Source organism: Theropithecus gelada, chromosome 1, assembly GCF_003255815.1.
Source record: "Theropithecus gelada isolate Dixy chromosome 1, Tgel_1.0, whole genome shotgun sequence".
Taxonomy (NCBI): Eukaryota; Metazoa; Chordata; class Mammalia; order Primates; family Cercopithecidae; genus Theropithecus; species Theropithecus gelada.
Window position 1 is genome coordinate 164,208,468 of NC_037668.1, and position 15,559 is coordinate 164,224,026.

The 15,559-nt window shown below is 47.1% G+C and overlaps 1 protein-coding gene across 1 annotated transcript in view; it reads right to left on the reverse strand.

The window, feature by feature from the left end:
* Positions 1-11,136, reverse strand: part of LOC112631523 (uncharacterized protein ENSP00000471857) — a 91,286-nt gene extending 80,150 nt beyond the window's left edge. The window contains exon 1 of the mRNA XM_025396847.1: positions 10,771-11,136. The gene's annotated coding sequence lies outside the window, so the exon portion shown is untranslated. The remainder of the gene's footprint in view (positions 1-10,770) is intronic.
* Between the last annotated feature and the right edge of the window lie 4,423 nt (positions 11,137-15,559).

The window sequence follows — 15,559 nt, forward strand, 5'->3', positions numbered from 1 at the left end:
AGGCTGGAGCGCAGTGGAGCGATCTCCGCTCACTGTAAGCTCCACCTCCTGGGTTCACACCTTTCTCCTGCCTCAGCCTCCTGAGTAGCTGGGACTACAGGCGCCCACCATCATGCCCGGCTAATTTTTTTGTATTTTTAGCAGAGACGGAGTTTCACCGTGTTAGCCAGGATGGTCTCGATCTCCTGACCTTGTGATCTGCCCGCTTTGGCCTCCCAAAGTGCTGGGATTACAGGTGTGAGCCACCGTGCACAGCCGGCACCCAGGTCTTAAGACAGTCCTCTCTCTGCTTAGCATTGCAGAAAAGCTTCCTCCAAGGCCGGGTCTTTTGTCCTGCTCGCCTCTGTGTATTTAGAAACCAAAAGGCCACACACGTTGGCACATGCCTGTAATCCCAGAACTTTGGGAGGTTGAGGCAGGTGGATCGCTTGAGCCTAAGAGTTTGAGACCAGCCTGGCAACATGGCAAAACCCCATCTCTAAAAAAATGCAAAAATTAGCCAGACATGGTGGTACATGCCTGTAATCCCAGCTACTGGGGAGGCTGCGGTGGGAGGATCATCTGAGCCTGGGGAGGTTGAGGCTACAATGCACCATGGTTGTTCCACTGCGCTCCAGCCTGGGTGACAGAGTGAGACCTTGTCAAAAAAAAAAGAAATAAAGAGAAGGAAGAAAGGAAGGAAGGAAGGAAGGACGGAAGGAAGGAAGGAAGGAAGGAAGGAAGGAAGGAAGGAAGGAAGGAAAGAAAGAAAGAAAGAAGGAAGAAAAGAAAAATAAGAAACTAGAATATCTGAATCTAAAGCCTGCCTTCCTCACTACTATTATGGGTGGTCACCATCAAATTGTACAGAAGACCTTATAATAATAAGCAACAGTTTCCTGTCCCACCTCTTCCCAACTCCATTCTATTGCGCGAATAGTTTTCTGTTATTAGTTCCTTTGGTGGTTATCCACGTAAACTCTAGATAACATACTAATAACTATTCTGTTTTGCCACCTATAGACAATATCTATCATTACCAAAGAAGTTAGACAAGTTTAGAGCACTTACACTAAACCCAACTCTCTTTCTCCTTTTCTTCCTCCCAATATTTGATTTTAGTTACTTTTATGAGTTATCTTGTACCTTTGATCTTAACATTTGGTTTCTTGTTTTCTAACACTTTGACAGACTCTTGAATCCCCTCAGTAGAAGAGGAGAGTATTAGAGGCCTTCCTCTTCCCTCTTCTACCTCTCTTCTTCAGTCAATAACACCTTTATTCACTTTTACGTACTTTTTTAAGAGATGGGATCTTGCTCTGTCACCCAGGCTGGAGTGCAGTGGTGCAATCATAGCTCACTGCAACCTCAAACTCCTGGCTGGGATCAAGTGATCACTCCTCCTGCCTCAACTTCCCAAGTAGCTGTGGCAGGAGGACCATACTATAGGCATGCGCCATCATGCCTGGATAATTTTTTAATGTTTTGTACAGATTATGGGGGTGAGTCTTGCTAAGTTTCCCAGACTGGTCTTGAATTCTGGCGTCAAGCAATCCTCCTGCCTTGGCAATTACACCTTTATTGATTGCTATTTACAGCCTGCCCAGCAACTACAAGGAAGTATATTGAGCTCTGCTTAAAGATTATTAGTAAATGTCATTTACATGATCATGACTACATAAATATTATTAAATTCCACTCTTAGAGCCTCACTTTCCTCCTCTGTCAAATGGGGACAGCATAGTATGTGCTAACACCTCATAAGACCTAGTGGGCCGGGGGCAGTGGCTCACGCCTGTAATTTCAGCACTTTGGGAGGCCGAGGTGGGTAGATCACAAGGTCAGGAGTTCAAGACCAGCCTGTCCAAGATGGTGAAACCCCATCTCTACTAAAAACACAAAAATTAGCTGGGCATGGTGGCAGGTGCCTGTAATCCCAGCTACTCAGAAGGCTGAGGCAGAGAATTGCTTGAACCTCGGAGGCAGAGGTTGCAGTGAGCCGNAAAAAAAAAAAAAAAAAAAAAAAAAAAAAAAAAAAAAAAAAAAAAAAAAAAAAAGAAAGAAAAAAAAAAAAAAGGCCTAGTGAAGAGGATACAGAATGTGTGGAATGTGAATGACGCAGGTTTTTACAAATATAACCTCTTATTTTTCTATCATTATTACATACGACATGCAGCATGGAGTGGTAATAATGGCTCATATCATTTGGGCAGCTTAGATAACTCTCTGAACTGCAATTTCCTAACCAGTAAAATGGAGAGAATACTAGTACCTATCTTGCAAAGTTGTTGGAACGATTACATGAAATGATATAAGTCAAAGTGCCTCTCTTCCCGTGGATCACTATCCCAGTTTTAGGGATCATGACCTTATTTCCCTTTTGCTGAGAGAGAAAATTTCAATTTAGGCCCTAACTCAGCAGGCTATGGATTGAGAAAAAGTATACAGCACTCTCAAAAAGGCATTTGGGAAACTACTGGAAAACTTGATTATGGCCATATATGAAACAGTTCTGTCAAATCCAGTATTAATGGGCATGATTGTGGTACTGTAGTTTCATAGAAGAATGTTTGGCTGGGCGTGGTAGTTCACACCTGTAATCTCAGCACTTTGGGAGGCCGAGGTGGGCGGATCACCTGAGGTCAGGAGTTTGAGACCAGCCTGAACAACATGGAGAAACGCTGTCTCTACTAAAATTACAAAAAAATAGCTGGGCATGGTGGCACATGCCTGTAATCCCAGCTACTTGGGAGGCTGAGGCAGGAGAATCGCTTGAACCCAGGAGATGGAAGTTGCAGTGAGCCGAGATTGTGCCATTGCATTCCAGCTTGGGCAACAAGAGTGAAACTCCGTCTCAAAAAAAAAAAAAAAAAAGAATGTCCGTGTTCTTTGGAAATAACATGCTTAAGTGTTGAAGGATTAAGTATCATGATGTCAACAAATTACTTTTTTTTTTTTTTTGAGACAGAGTTTCGCTGTATCTCCCAGACCGGAGTGCAGTGGTGCCATCTCGGCTCACCACAACCTCTGCCTCCCGGGTTCAAGCGATTCTCTTGCCTCAGCCTCCTGAGTAGCTAGGACTACAGGCACCCACCACAATGCCCGGCTAATTTTTGTATTTTTAGTAGAGACGGGGCTTCACCATCGGGGTTTGGACCAGGATGGTCTAGATCTCCTGACCTCGTGATCCACCCACCTTGGCATCCCAAAGTTCTGGGATTACAGGTGTGAGCCACCAGGCCTGGCAACAAATGAGTTTTAAGTGGCTCAGAAAAATATTATATAGATTGATTAATATAGAGAGCAATCTAGCAAAATGTCAACAATCAGTGAATGTAGACATTCATCTTACTAGGCAGTCTTTCACCTTCTCTACTTATCTGACAGTTTTCAAAATAAAACCTTGTGTGTGGGGGGAGCTTGCACCATAGGAAAGCACCTTAACTGTCATGTAGCCCTTTCCCCTCCCCCTGGGAACTAGGCATGGGCCTTGAGGGTGCAGCTTCCACAGTCTTATCCAGTGAGGTCGGGATAAGTGTGGCTGACACCTTCCTAAATCTCCTTGGTAAAACAGACTATACCCAGAGGGTGATGAAGAGCACAAAAGGCCGGGGTCCAACGGGCAGCACGCAATAGTGCGGAGTGTGCCATGCAATCCAGCCCTCCTCCTGAAGCTCTGGGGAAGGAGAGCCAGAGGGCCTTACAGAATGGTCCCAGATGAGAGACAAGGCAGGCAGCTGCTTCCTGTGGGTCCTGGCTGGGGCCCCCTAACCGTGTGTCTCATCAGCTGTCTCTCCTTTGTTAAAGGAAAAGCAGGAAGAGAGCAGTTGGTATCTTGGCATTACCCAGAACCCAGATACTCCTTCCCAGTCAACTCAATTATCTGCACCAATGAACTGGGAAAAAGGCACCGGTAACTGACTCTTGCAATCATTTATTATGGACCTATTCTATGCTATGCTTGAAGTCTACCAAAAAATTAGATAACACCAAAACAAGATGAAATAACTAAACAACAAACAGTAAATAGCAAAGATACAGTCAGACTCTCATTCCTTTATGCCTTCATTTATCCCTTCTAAGTCAGCCCAGTTCTCAGGTTTTCAGGGGCAATCTACAAATTGAAAAGAAAATCTGCTAATAAATAGGTGATCTGCCTATGGCTGACCTGTGCCAGTAATCTCATAAGTGGAGTGGTGCACCTCATTCTGGACACACCTTCAAACAAGAGAAACTAGCATTTTAAGGGTGATGCGTATAATGAGGAAGGTAAGTAAGAAATAGGATGAGGCTGGGCGTAGTGGCTCATGCCTGTAATCCTCAACACTTTGGGTGGCAGAGGCAGGAGGATCACTTGAGGCCAAGAGTTCAAGACCAGCCTGGCCAGCATGTATCTGGAAAAGAAAAAGCTGCATGCCTGGGTGACAGAGAGAGACACTCTGTCTCAAATGAGAAAAAAAGAAAAGAAAAGAAAAGAAAAAAGATTAAATCTGGCATTTATTAAGCACACACATTGAGCATCCCAGAGACTGAGTCAGGTCTGACATGGTCTCATTTGATTCATGCAATCACTCTTTGACTATATTTTTTGAAATTGCCAGATCATAGGAATCACTGTTGCAGGTGTGGGGTTGTGGAGTGGTAAGGAGAAGAGGGAAGAGGTTAAGATTAAAAGCTGAGGCAAGTTGGAAAACACTGTCCCAGGAGTAAGGGATTTTCAGTCCACTTTTCCTGGGGAAGAAACAGAGTCTCTAAGAGGTTCCATGGCCTGCCTAAGGTCACACAGAGTATAGCAATGACACTCATGTGGAGGATATAATTTCAATTGCCAATATTTCCTAAATGCTCATCTTGCTAAGGACTTCAGGTGCAAAGCCAATGTTTGAACCTTGACTTCAGTCTTGGTTATGTCATGGTCCACAATCTTGCTATTACATCATACATCAATCTTCCTTGAAAAAACCTGGGGACACATCCAGTGAAGATCTGAAGGAAGTGGGGCTACCGAGACCAGAGAAGAAAAGATGGCTACAGATGCATGGTAGTTGTTCCCAAATATTGAAAGGCTGACCCTTTGTAGGCAATCACACTTATTCTGCACGACTTATTTTGAATATCCTCCACTTTATTCAGGGATGCATTTTGGTGAAGCCCACTAAGCTTTTGGGATCTTTTACCAATGGGTGGAAGTCATGTCCATGACAGATTAATGTAAGGAGGAACTCCAAAAAACCGAGCTGTCCAAATATGGAATAAGATGATTTCAACATAGTGTTGCAGGGAATGCCCTAGCAACAGAGGTGTCCAAGCTGGATGACCTCTGAGGGGGATGTTTTAGGGGGATTTGATGTATCTGGAATAGAAAAAACTACATGACACTTAAGGGTCTTTCCAATTTTGAAAGTTTAATTCTACGGAAGTTGGCATTTACTCTATTTACAAATGGATTTTAAAATCAGGGAAGGGATGTAAAGTGGGTCAGTATTACTGACCAGATGGGGAGGGAATTGCATCATTGAAAGCTGTGACCAGTCAAGGGTTCCAGGGAATAAATCAGCTCAACCATTGAGTAGTTCTAACCCTCACAGTGCATCAGAATCACCTAGGGAGCTTTTAAAAATGACAGACACTGAAGCCACATTCCAAACCAAGTGAAGCTGAATCTCTGGGGATGGGCCCAGGAATCGGTAATTTTTAAAAGCTCCCCAGGTGGTGCTAATGTGCAAACCAAGACGGAGAACCCCTGAGCTAGAGGAAATGAAGCCTGCGCTGAGGCTGGGCGTGGTGCCCTCTGAGTCTCAGGTCGACCAGGAATCAGTTCATCTCTGCATCAGGGCCAGTGTGGCCCCTCCGGCTAGAGGGAGTTGGTGGGAATTTGGAAGACAGGAAGATAAAGCTCTTTAACCCTTTAATGCCTAACTTCTTGTTATTAAAAAATGTTTACAAATTCATAGAGATGGGAAGTAAAATGGTGGTTGCCAGGGCCTTGGGGAGGGGGGAAGGGGAATGCAGAGTTACTCTTTAATGTATAGAGTTTAAGTTTGGGAATGTAAAAAAGTTCCTGAGATGGCTGCTGGTGATGGTTATACAACAATGCAAATGCATTTAATGCCACTGAACTAATGCCACTTAAAAGTGGCTAAAATGGTAAATTGTAGGTTGTACATATTTACCACAATATAATTTTTAAATGTTTAAAGTACACTAATCATAATGAAAAGTATAGTTAAATACGTCAACCAACCCTAATGTACAATGGTAGCACTTAGTCAAATTTTATCATCTTTTTAAAGAAAAAAAAATGAAACTTTGCAGATTAAAAAAAAAAAAAAAAACCTTCAGAGGGATTTATCCCAGGAATTAAAGAGTGGTTCGACATAAGAAAAACAATCAGTGTAATGTCCCACACTAATACAATGAAGGAAACAGAAAGCAAGTCACATGATTATCTCGAGTGATACAGAAAAAAAGCATCTGACATAAAATTCAACACCCATTTATGATTAAAAAGAAAATTCTTGGAAAACTAGAAATAGAAGATGATTTCCTCAACACAGAAGACATTTATGAAAAGCCCACGGCTAACATCACACTCACCGGTGAAAGGCTAAAATCCAGAAATCCCCCTAAGATCAAGAACAAGGGAAGGATGCCTGCTTTCACTGAAAGTTCTAGCCAGAGCAATTAGGCAAGAAAAATAAATAAAAGGCATTCAAATTGGAAAGGAAGATGTAAAACTATTTCTATTCACAGCTGACATGATCCTATGTATAGAAAATCCCAAAGAATCCAAAAACAGATAAGCTACTAGAGCTAATAAATTCAGCAAAATTGCAAGGGACAAGATCAACACACAAAAATCAGCTGTGTTTCTACACACCAGTAATGCACAGGCCAAAAAGGAAATTAAGAAACAATTCCATTTATGAAAGCTTTCAGAGCATCTGAGGATTGGATATCAGAACAGTCTTGCAGTCTTTTGAAGAAGAATCATCTTGTTAGTAACGGTCCTTGGCAGAGGCACATGCATCAGCGCCTTTAATTTTGTATGCATATTAGTGCATCTCATATTAAAATTAAGTAGAGCAAATAGATTTGATGGGGATGGTAGTGTGAACTGCACAGGACATGTGTCAGAACCTGAACCACATCCACAGAAAGGTCAGAGTGGCCTGAGTCTCAGCCATCCTGCCTCGCTTCACGTCTCAAGAGTCACAGGAAGCTGGGAAGCAAAATCACAGGCCTCTCAGAGGAAATCAGGTCTGAGTCAGCCTTCCCAGGAGGTTAAGGGAACAGATTAGGCCCAGGAAACTGTTTACCGTGGAGAGTGTTTTTCGCTAGACTAGTTGGAGGGGTATTTTTAAGTTGAAGAAGGAACTAAAAGTGTTTTTAATTATTATTTTTTGTGTGCGACTAGGGGCCAGAAAGACGAAGTGTTTGCCAAGTATTGCCACATTTCTTAGCTCTCCATGTTGAAAAGCTGATAGGTGGTTCCATCCCAGAGATAGCTCTCTTGACCCTTGCTATGTTTCTGTTCCTCTCTCTCTTGCTAACAGCTAAGTAACATCTGCTGAGATGGAAACACTAGGAAGATAAAACTTCCCAGTGATTTGTTGAAAGGGAATGAGCCCTAAACTGAAAGCCAGAAGCCCTGCATTCTAGCAGGGCTTCTGCAGTACCCCAGCTGTGTAGATCTGAGTCCATCCCTTCCCTTCAGTGGGCCTTCATTCTTGTCTGTAAAGGGGAGAAGGGCAGGGGTTGGGAGGAGTGGAGATCCTTTCAACTTTGACATTCTGATTTTTCTTAAAGGCCAAACCCTTACAAGAATTCAAAAGAACTTTAAAAGAAGAGGGAAGTGACACTGATTGGAAATAGGAAGGCGAAAAGAGTGACAAATTATAAAAGATGGATCGGAGACTTTTCTATTCTAGGCCACTCCTTTCTACTGGGCCCAAACTGAGTTGATACCAGAGGTTCACAGGGACTCAGGAGGGGGCCAGATTATGCAAGGAAGGAAAAACAGCACAAAGAGTGACAAAGAGTGACAAAGTTTAACTCTTGTCACCCAGGCTGGAGTGCAATGGCGTGATCTCGGCTCACTGCAACCTCTGCCTCCCAGGTTCAAGCAATTCTCCTGTCTCAGCCTCACAAGTAGCTGGGATTACAGGTACCTGCCACCATGCCCAGCTAATTTTCATATTTTTAGTAGAGACAGGGTTTCACCACGTTGTCCAGACTGGTCTCGAACTCCTGACCTCAGGTGATCCACCAGTCTTACGGGCATGAGCCACTGCACCTGGCCAAAACAGCATTCTTGTTTTCAGTTTCCCCAGGCCAAGGCTTACCAAAGAAGCCAGATCCCAGAAAAAGCCCAAATATTCAAAGCTTGCCTACTTATCTGTGGGCAAATCAACACTTTTTTTTTTTTGAGACGGAGTCTCGCTCTGTCGCCCAGGCTGGAGTGCAGTGGCCCCATCTCAGCTCACTGCAAGCTCCGCCTGCCGGGTTATGCCATTCTCCTGCCTCAGCCTCCCGAGTAGCTGGGACTACAGGCGCCCACCACCATGCCCGGCTAGTTTTTTGCATTTTTTAGTAGAGACGGGGTTTCACCATGTTAGCCAGGATGGTCTCGATCTCCTGACCTCGTGATCTGCCTGTCTTGGCCTCCCAAAGTGCTGGATTACAGGCTTGAGCCACCATGCCCTGCCGCAAATCAACATTTTTAGGGACTGTGTTTTGAGGGAAAAAGAGGTGGAGGGGGTCTGGGGGAGCAAATCAACTCCCAAAGAATAAATAAATGGCACTAAGTGAGATGGGAGGCCTTTGAATGCTACTTAGTTTTTCTCCACAATTTTATTAATTTGGCAAACATCTATAAAGTGCCTACTGTGTGCTGAGTGTTGTGGATGGTCAGATAGGGTGTTTGGCTGGAAGGTACTCACAGGAAGATAGGCGTGTGCACAAACACCCAAATATCTAAAATACAAAGCATGGCACACTGACAATCAACAAAAACAAAAACAAAACAAAACAAAAAATGCAAAGCGGAATGTGAGACTTGCCCCAAGGGAAATCAGATAAACTGCTGAAGAAGTTCAGATTAGGGGCTGTTCTCTTTCACCTGGAAATGGTGTTCTCTTTCACCTGGTGTTCTCTTTCACCTGAAAAGTTCAGGAAATAGACCCTACGGGCTGGAGCACAAATCTGAAAAACCTTCTTCATTCTTCCAACAGTAGCAATTTTTCCTGGCTCCACTTTACAGAAGTGAAAACCAGGACAGAGACATGAGGAATTATTTGCCCTCTGATCATCCAGGTGATTAGCAACACAGCCAGATAGAGAACTACAAGCTGATGATTGAGAACTTCCCCTAGAAACCGGTGGTGAAAGCACATATCACTAGGAAGCTCATCTTAGAAGACAAAATCCACACAGCTGTTCCCTCTGTCTCCCTTCTTAGGTCAATCCCAAAGACACACCAACCAAGTCAAAGCAGGATTTTTTTTTTTTTTTAAGTCATAAGCAAGCCGGAATCATATATATATCTGGCCTAAAGTAAGTCAAGGTCTCTGCAGTGTCCCATCCTCCTCCTGGGGAGGCCATTCTTTGTGTGAAGTCTCCAGCCCCATTACAAGTGAATTGCAGGGGACCTCATGCAGGGGGAACAAGAGCTAGCCCACAAATAAAAACCCAGGAAAGCCCTCTGCTTTTGCACAGTGAATGAACGTGGGCCACAGGCTTCTCAGCATTGAATTTGAACGAGCCAATGGTATCCCAATCACTGAAACAGGAAGCCAGATAAACAGCATGTTATCAAGGGGGGATCCAGCTCTTCCCTTAAGCCGGCGCCAGCTGCGCCCTGTGACTATCCTAACAAAGTCCCATTGACTCACCAGCTGATTTTCCTGTGTTCGGCTCCGGGGGACAAGGAACCCTCTCTGCCGGGTGGACGTCACCCCTACACACCGCCCCCGCCACCCGCCACTCGCGTCCTCTCCAGTTCCTGCCTTCCCTCTGCCCGCTGCAGACTTGGCTGCTTCTTTATCCTATGACCAGTTTTTATCGGCTCTGAGGATTAGCAGGGACCAGAGCCCAAGCGTCGGGAGCGCTCAGGTGAGCTCCCCGTGATCACCCAACTTCTGCGTTCTCCTCCCTCCCCTCTCCTCTGGGACCACTTTCTCCCCTCCCAGACGCACCGAGCGGGCGCCAGAGAGGACGGCCTCCGGGAGACTGGCGGGAGGGCGCTACTCGGCGCATCCCTGGGGTGCGGGGAACGTTTTCTGGAATGGCCCGCAAGGTCACCTGCCCCAGCTGTTGCGCTGGCTCCTGCTGGGATGGGAGGAGTTAACTCTTGCTTCAACGAAAGGCAGAGGTGAGGGTAGGGTATGTGCCTGTCGTGTAGGTGCGAGTATAAGAACGCAGCACCTGGTGTCTCCTGATGATAAGATCTCAACGCACTTTAAATTGTGGGTATTTCACAACAAGGAAACTGAGGCTCAGAGGGACTGAAGTTAGGCAGCCCCCCAGAGAGTCAACTCCAGAATCAAACGCGCAGTCAGTCCCATAGGGATCGAAGGGGCACACACCTTCCCAGGAAGCCGCGAGCATCTTGGTTGTTATTTATTCTGGCGCCTCTCCCGAGCCCAGCCCGCAGCCTTCCTCGGGCACCAACCTCCCCTACTCCGGGGCTTGGTCTCGACCGCTCAGGACCTGCCAGCCGAGCCCCGCAAAATGGGAAGCGGCAGACCCCCAGCGCCGCGACCGCGCGACCGCCCCGCGCCGGCCACTCACCCGAGCGTCTGCCCGCCCGGGCTCCGGGATCGCGCCGCCGCCGCCGCGCAGAGTCGCGCATCCCCCGGGGCAGCGCGGGTGCGGGGTCCGCTTCTTGCGAGCACAAAGTTTCCCGGGGCTCCCCAGGCCGCCTCGGCCACTCGCACCAGGGTTAGCGTCAGCCGCGCTCTCCGGCCTCAGGCCCTGCACTAGGGCAGCCGCCGGTCCCAGCCCCACAATGAGGAGGGAGGCGGCATCCTGAACAAAGTGCCATCCCCCCGGGCCCGGCGGCCGGGGCGGAGCCTCGTGACCCGCTGCCCCAGGCACACGCCGGCTGCCTCCACGGCGGGCCCAGGAGGGGAGTGCCCGGCGGCCGGGGGGTGGGCAGGAGGAGAGAATCTGCTCCGATCGCCCTGGTTTTCCTCCCCCTGCGCTGTGCCAGTTTAACCCGCAGAGGGGCGGAGGCATGGGTCCCTTCCAGACTTTGTCATTGGAAAGCTATTCCCGTAACCCTTTGCTGCCTTCGCCTTCCCGCCCCGCCTCCAGGCTGGCCGCAGAAAGGCGGCTGCTCGGTGGCGGACCCGCGAGCTGGCAGGGCAGGAAGCCTTTGCACAATTGAGCCTTTCCTTTGCCCGGGGACCCGCCACCGCCACTTCCAGGCCGGGCTTCCTCCCTCCCCCACATGTCGTCCGGGTACCGCTGGTTCAGTCGCAGTTCTTCAGGAGAAGGGGACAGATGGATGGGCCAGACTCTCCACCTGACTTCTCACCCCGGGCACCCACCTCCTTTTTTTCTCCATCCCACTGAACCGTCATGCTGTCTGAGCTGGGACTCTTAGGTGCCGAGGAGAGGGGAGGCCCCGCAAGTGGCCCCGCAAATAGTAGGTGCTCAGTAAAATAAGTGACTTCTCCCCACCTTCCCGACAGCCGATGCCCCTCCTCCTTCTTCCAGGGACTTGGGAGTGGGAGGAGGGGGAAGAAGAGGAGAAAGGAAACGACATACCTGAGGAGAGTGAATGGGACCAAGGCCCTCAGCCAGAACCTACTGCAACCTCTCTGAAGCAGTGCAAGCCCCTTGCCTCCTGGCCTGGGGACTTCCAGAGTCTGCAGGAAGAAGGCAGAAGGAAGTCAGATGGCCTGAGCTTTGAAGCAGGCTTTGAGCTACATGGGAGAAAAGGAGTAGCTGTGGCCCAGGACCCAGCAGATTCCCCTGCTCCAGCCAACAAATATGAGGACTGATTTATTCCCAGGGCCATGGGGTTGCAAGTTGGAGGGCTGATGGATAGAAAGCAAAACTGCCTACTCCCTGGGAGGTCTCAGAGCTCTTTGCCAGCAAAGTCAGTGTGAGCAGAGTCAGGATGAGAGCCCTTGGGTCCTCCCTGAACGCCCCCACCCAGTCAGTCAGGCCACGGTGACTTTGAATATGGAGAGAAAGACACCGGACAATGGACAAGCAGTGACATTCAAGAAGTTCCCAGTGGATCAGGGAAAAAGATTTGTTGTATGATTTTTGTCCATGAAGGGAGTGAATTGCCTTTTGGTGAGGGATAAGGGGGTGGACTGCAGAGTGACACCCTTACCCTCTGTGTAAAAACTAGAAGTGTGGGCTCTTAAGGCAGATTACATGGGTTCAAATCCTGGCTCAATGATTTTTTAGCCATGAGAACTTAATGAACTCTTTAACTTCTAGCTACGTTTCTTCATCTGTAAAATGGGATAATAATGGTTCCTAGCTCCTAAGAGTGTTGGGAGGATTAAATGAGATAGTATAGGTGACACACTTAGAATAGTGCCTGGCACATAGTAAATACTCAGTGAACATTAGCTGTTACTTTGATCTGGGAGTTCTCTAACTCTGCGCCCAATTTGGCATTCAATGATGTGCTAGCTAGAATCCTTTTGTGCTCTTCACAGTCCTGCAAAGGGAAGCCTAGTCCTTTAAGAAGAAGCACTGTCCTTTCTTGAGAGCTCATTAGGTGGGACCCCAGAGACCAAGGACCACACAGTAGGCATGCAAATGACTATCAGAAGGTGAAATGACTCCTTGACCCATTGTGAAGCTGGATGCATAGCCCCATCCACATTGGTAATGCTGGCATGATGTCATTCCTTGGGTGCTACCCAGAATGGAAAAGAAAGCCAAAGCTATAATTTTGTAAGAGTTAGATCTCTTCCATCACTACATAGGATCAATATTTCTCTCCCGCTTATGAGTGGATGCTCATACAAGTTCTCCCTGACTCTGCTCCAAATGTCCCAATCAATCTGGGTGATGGTATCATTTGTACCCCAAATCTCAGCATCACACAATATACCCAGGTAACAAACCTGCATATGTACCCCTGAATCTAAAAAAAAAATTCAGAAAAATGTCTCACTCACAAATTTCCAGCAGTGAACCTGTATATGTAGGCAAACATAATAGCATGTGGACAGGTTGAGGGAGGAAGGAGTAAAGGGGCCAGTCTGGTTGGGGTGACAGGCAGAGGATATGAAAGCTACTGAAAGAGAATGGATAGGACAGAGCAGCAGGGAGGAGAAGCCAGAAGTGACTCTGGACAGAGCACTGTTTGGGTAAGAAACAGGGTCCCCGCCCATCCCAGAAGTGGCCTCTGCCAAATGCCTACTTTGTGAGTAGTTTTTGTCTGAACACAGTGATGACTCAGTTGCTCTGAGTCTAGCAAATGGATTTTCCTTAAATATGAAAATCAATAAGAGGTAAAGGCAAGGACCTGGCTGTGGAGGGGGAGGATGGAGAGAGTGGGAGAGGTGCTGGGGTATGAAACGGTTGGTGAGTGATGGAAGGAGGCAGATTCAGGTTCACTGCAGGAGACCCTTAGCATCATCACCTGAACACCCACTCCCCACCGGGAAGGTGGCCTCCAGGTCCTGCTGGCCTCACTAAGGCTCCTTAAAACCCAACAGCCCCCCTGTTCCCCTCCTCCACAGCTTAGAGCCAATCCTGCTTTGGGGCAAGATGCGTAGCAAAAGGAGTAATGTCAACCTGACAAATAAGTTTTTAAAAATCAGCCCAGAAGCTAGCTGTCACCCCCATAGAGTATCAGACCTGGCCTCAGACGAGATGAAAGTTTTGGGAACCCCGGGAAGCATGGCAAGTGATATGTTCAGCTCCACCCAGCCTGATTTCTTTGGGGACTTTGCCTGTTTTCCTACCGCCTTGAGGTCTGTGGACCAATGCTAATTTGTTTCTCTGCTTGGGTTATCTGACATGGGACTTTGGGGATTTGAACACACTCACAGCTCCTGTGTTCCACGTGGCCCACAGGGAAACCATCTTTACCCTTCGGACTCTCTTGTTTGGGGCTCCCAGTGCAGTTTGTAAGGTCCTTGGCAAGGATATGAAGATAGCACATTGCTTTATTTTCTTGAGCACTTTAATAAGCGTCACTGGAGCTTCTGAGGTGGAGTCCGAAGCAGCTTCTGACTTCCTCCTCTGAAGCACAGTGGAAAAACACTGGGCCCAGCTTCAGAAGACCTGACTCCATGCCTTGGTTCTGATGCTGACTGAAGTGCATCACCTCAGTTTGCTCATCAGTAAAAGGGAGTGTTGACACCCAGAGGACAAGAATACCCACCTTCCAAGGCCATGGTGTATATTCAGTGAGATCGCGGAGGAGAAAATGGTTTATGCAGTACTGCTCACATATAAGCAGAAGTGAGATTATCAAACAGAAAGCATCAGCTCACATTCCCAACCCCGCCCCACCTCCCCACCCCAGTTAGATTCACTCTGGTTATGCGCTCAGTGCTTGAAAACCCATTTTTCAGTGATAGAAATCTGACTGTCCACTAATAATCCTTGTCCTTTCTAGCTTGATTCATTAACCAGTGAGGGGTTTCCCATGTTAATGGAATGGGGTCGGACGTGGGCAAAACAGGCATCTCCATCCTTGGCCACTCGGACCTCATGACTGGCCCTGGACCCCCTTTAAGAAGGGCCCTCTGTGTTGACTGTTGGAGCTCACAGGAACCTGGGAGAAAGAGTCTATGGGGAAAAGCTGTCAGAGTAATGAATGTTTTACGAGAGTGAGCGAGTCACTGCCTTATCGGGAAGATGCTGTTTCTCACTCTCTCTCTGTTACCAGGAAGTGAGATGTACTGAAAGCCATCGTGGTGTTTTTCCAAAGATGGCCTTTGAAGAGGAGGTGTTTCTTTAAGGGGCCCAGGAGAACAGAGGTGGGGTTTGCAGGGAGAAAACCTGCCCCTTTAAGAAGCCTGGTTCTGGCTGTGGCAATCCTGTGGTATGGAAGATAATAATAGTCCCTACTTATATAGCATTTGCTGTGTGCCAACTGCTATGCTAAGCATTTAACATATATTAACCCATTAAATCTCCACAACAACCCTATGAAATCTGTACCCCTTTTTATCTCCATTTTACAGGTAAAGAAATTGAGGTCAAGTATCTTGTCTGGGTCTCAGCTAGTAAGTGCTAGAGGTAGGATCTGAACTGAGGGAGTCTGGCTCCTGAGTCATGCTTTCAAATACTACATATATGCAGAGGAAAGGAGTCTATAGCAGTGTGGAGAGCTTGATCATGTACTAGTTCGGCACTTTTTTTTATTTCTTTTCAACAGCTTTATTGAGGTACAATTTACGGACTATAAAAGCCACCCACTCGAAATATACAGCTCTGAATCTACAGAGTTGTGCAACCATGACCACAACCAAGTTTTAAAACATTTTCACCACCCTAAAAAGCTTCCTTGTTCACTGTGCGTGTTTTAAACTGAGTCTCAATTTTCTCAACTGTAAAATGGGAGTAACAGTGCCTGCCTCATAGGGTTGTT